This window comes from Petaurus breviceps, unplaced genomic scaffold, assembly GCF_028583685.1.
Source record: "Petaurus breviceps papuanus isolate PSGF00001 unplaced genomic scaffold, PetGlider_PUasm1.0 183, whole genome shotgun sequence".
Lineage (NCBI taxonomy): Eukaryota > Metazoa > Chordata > Mammalia > Diprotodontia > Petauridae > Petaurus > Petaurus breviceps.
In genome coordinates this window covers 18,141,654-18,145,881 of record NW_027185791.1, presented here as the reverse complement: position 1 = coordinate 18,145,881, position 4,228 = coordinate 18,141,654, and the positions used below count along the sequence as shown (strand labels likewise).

The 4,228-nt window shown below is 35.7% G+C and overlaps 1 pseudogene; it reads left to right on the top strand.

The window, feature by feature from the left end:
* The first annotated feature begins 263 nt into the window (after window positions 1-263).
* On the top strand, window positions 264-1,630 carry LOC138160995 (actin-related protein 2/3 complex subunit 1A pseudogene; annotated as a pseudogene).
* Window positions 1,631-4,228: the final 2,598 nt, after the last annotated feature.

The following is a 4,228-nucleotide window of genomic DNA, read 5'->3' as shown; positions in this document are numbered from 1 at the left end:
AATATAAAATACTTAAATGAACAGATATGAAACAAATATCTCAAATAACCTAATCTCATAAAATGAAGTTGAATAAGCCATAAAGAGAAAAAAAAATCAATAGTCTAGATATTTTTATAGATGATTCCATTAAAAGCTTATTTCAAGGCTCCCTCCCGGCCTCCGTCTTCCTCCCACTGCCCGCCGGAGCTTATTCGCATCGACTGACCAGAGTCTGCGAATCCGGCCCGTCCGCACCCTTCCCATCCCATCCCCCAAGAATAATGTCCTCACATCAATTTTTACTAGAGCCTGATTGGCTCTATTCCTGCCATGCTTGGAACAGAGACCGTACTCAGATTGCCCTTAGCCCTAACAATCATGAAGTCCACATTTACAAGAAGAATGGGAACCAGTGGGTGAAAGTACATGAACTAAAGGAACACAATGGACACATCACAGGTATTGACCGGGCTCCCAAGAGTGATCGAACTGTAACTTGTGGTGCAGACCGTAACGTCTATGTCTGCAGTCAGAAAGATGGCATCTGGAAACCACCCCTGGCGATCCTGAGGCTTAACCGTGCAGCCACCTTTGTGAAATGGTCTCCTTTGGAGAATAAATTTGCTGTAGGTAGTGGAGCTCGACTGATTTCTGTGTGCTACTTTGAGTCTGAAAATGACTAGTGGGTGGGCAAACATAAAAAAGCCAATTCGTTCTACCCTCCTGAGTTTGGACTGGCACCCCAACAATGTTTTGCTGGCTGCTGGATCTTGTAACTTCAAATGCAGAGTTTTTTTTTCTGCCTACATTAAAGAAGTTGATGAAAAGGCAGCCAGTACTCCATGGGGTACCAACATGCCTATTGGTCAACTGATGTCAGAGTTTGGTGGTACCGGAAGTGGTGGTTGTGTACAAAGACTTAGTTCCTCTGCCAGCGGACACGGCCTGGCTTGGGTCAGCCACGATAGTACTGTATCAGTTGCCGATGCCTCCAAAAACATGATGGTTTTACAGAGTTCCTCCCACTCCTGAATGTGTATGATGGTCGTGGCTCCTTGACCTTCGTCTCCAAATCACATTCCAAAACAGGGCACCCAGCGCAACATCTCTGCCATGGAACGCTTCCACAAAATGGACAAGAGAGCCATGACTGAGGATCGCAACACTGCTCCAGACACAGTACATCAAAACAGTAGCACCCAAGTGTCTATGAAGTGGGCAAGCAAGACTGCCGCAAATTTTGTACCACTGGCATTGATGGAGCAGTGACAGTTTGGGATTTCAAGACTTCAGAGTCTTCCATTCAGGGGCTACAAATCATGTGAAGCTGTATGTCCTTTCTCTAGCATGACAGACACTTGACAGAATGCAGCTCGAGCATTTGCATGAACACAGGAAAGACCCTACCACAAGTCAAAACCAAGAAAATATCCCTTGCAGTTGTTTTGTTTTTGTTTTTTGGAACATAATTGGTGAATGTATTGGTTTAAAAAAATCAGCAGTGATCTCTTTTTGATTGGCTATTTCATTCCATTCTAGACCAAAGCTGCTCTTTAAGTAGTTTTTTATGGGAAGTTGTCACACTAAATTAAAGGGGGATTTTTAGGTAAATTGTCTGCTAGAAAAAATTTTAAAAATACAGGAAGTAAAAAAAACCTTATTTCAATAATTTATTATTTCTGTTTTTCAAATAACAAGGTTTAAAAAAATTAATCTGTATCTCCCACTACTACCATCCCCTTAACCCAAATTGAGCGAATTTTTAAAAATGAAAAAACAAATCTCCTAATACTTAGATACATAATCTGGCAAAACTTTCTACATTAACCATTTCATACAACGTATATCTCTTTTTTGCATTTTAAGTTCATTTTCCTGTTCAGTGGTTAGTGATATATTTCATTTTCATTCTTTTGGACTTGTGACTTATCATTGTATTAATCAGAGTTCTAAAGCCTCTCAAAATTGTTTTTCTCAATAATGTTAGCATTTTGCCCTTTATCAGTTTGTAAAAAGTCTTCCAAGTTTCCTCTGAAATTATCCATTTCATCATTTCTTATGGAATGATAACATTCTATTATTTTCATATACTGCAATTTGTTTAGCTATTTGCAAATAAGAAGTCAACCTTTTAGCTTTCAAATTCTGACTAACCTGAAAGAGTTGATATGTATGTTTTTGTGCTTATAGATCTTTTCCCACTTTTTTTATTTCTTTCTGGCATAGGCCAAGTAGTAATATGGGTCAAAGGGTATATTTAATTTGGTAGGTTTCCAGGCATGATACTAAATTGCTTTCCAAAATATCTGGTTGAATTCACAGTTAACCTATCTGTGTACTGATATACCTGTTTTCCCACATTACCCCCAGTATTTGACATTATCTTTTTGTTGTTGACTTTACCAGTTTGATTAGAGTGGGTGGTACATCAGTTGTTTTAACTTGCATTTCTCTATTAACAATTTAAAGCATTTTTTCCATATCATTATTGATGACTTGAATTTCTTCCTGTGAGAACTACCTGTTCATATCCTTTGACCATTTTTCATTTTGGGAATAGCTCTTACCCATAAATTTCAATCAATTCCTTATATCTTGGAAATGGAACCTTTATCAGAGAAATTTCTTGCAAAGATGTTCTCCTTAGTTACCTTTTCCTGTCTCCCTTCTAATTTTTATTTACATTTGTTTGTAGAAAAATATAAAAATTTATATAATTAAAATTGTCCGTTTTATCTTGCGTGATCACTATCACCTGTTTAGTCATGAAATTTTTTTTCTATCCATTGATCCAAAAGATAATTTGCTCCTTGATCCTCTAATCTGTTTATTATGTGACCTTCATATTTTGGTCATGTATCTATTTAGAGCTTATCTTGATGTATAGCATGAGGTATTGGTCTAAACTTAATTTCTGTCAGACTTCTGTCCAGTTTTCCTATTGTTTTTTTGTCAAATAAGGAGTCTTTCTCCCTTGGTAAATGATGTTTATCAAACACTGTGCTATTTTGTTAACTTGTGTTATGGTGTATGTCTAATTTAATCTTCTGATCAACCTCTACTTTTTATAACCAAGGCCAAAGCATTTTAATAAATACGATTTTTGTAGCACATTTTGAGGCCCTCTTTGAAATCCTCTTCCTTTTCATTTTTTGGCATTATTTCCCTTAAGAGTCTTGAACTTTTGTTCTTCTAGAATGTTTTTCCTAGCTCTTTAATGAAGCTTTTGTAAGTTTGATCAATACCGAAAAAGTAAATTCGTTTAAGTAGTATTGTCATTCTATTGTTTCTCTACCTACATATAAGAAATTAATCTTTTCTCCATTTATATACACCTGTCTGCTTCTTCAGGGCTTTTTTTATTAGCTAAATTAGTATGAACTCTGGGTGAATCTTGGGAGTTATAATCCCAAATATTATAGCCTATATATTTATTTTGAATGGAATTATACTTTTTAGCTCTTCTTGGTGAGTTTTTTTATTATGTGTAGGAATAATAGTATTTTCTGGAAAAGCATCTTGCTTATATTCCTCCAATTTTGCTAAAAATTATGTCAATTTTTACTCAACTCTCTAGGATTTTTAAATATAATGATATCACATGCAAAAGTGGTCATTTTAATGGTAAGAGATAATGGATAATTATTAATGGTTTATTGTGAAAACACCATAAAATCAGCAAAAAAGCAAATTGAGATAAATCCTATTTTAGTAAAGTAATCAAATACAAAAGAAATCCATAAATATCATCAGCAAAAAACGTTAGGGGAGGTAACAAAAGATAAATTATATACTCTCAATTACATTTAACTGAAACACTTTTGCCTAAACAAAATTAATGCAACTAGAATAAGAAGGAAAACTGATTGAGAATAAATCTTTTAATCAAATATCTCAGGAAAATGTCTGATATTCAACATATATAGGGAATTAATACAAACATACCATCAAGAGCCATTTCCTTAGAGGATATATGGAGGGAAGGAGGGAGGAAGAAAGGAAGGAAACAAGAATTTATTAAGCAGTTACTATGTGTCAGGTGTAAAGGAAGGAAAAAAAAAGACAATCTATACCCTCAAGGAGCAGAAAATATGTAATTAACTAGGTACACATACATACATACAAGGGAGGGGGGGGAGAAAGAGAGACAGAGAGAGAGAGAGACAGAGAGAGACAGAGAGAGAGAGACAGAGAGAGACAGAGAGAGAGAGAGAGAGAGAGAGAGAGAGAGAGAGAGAGAGAGAGA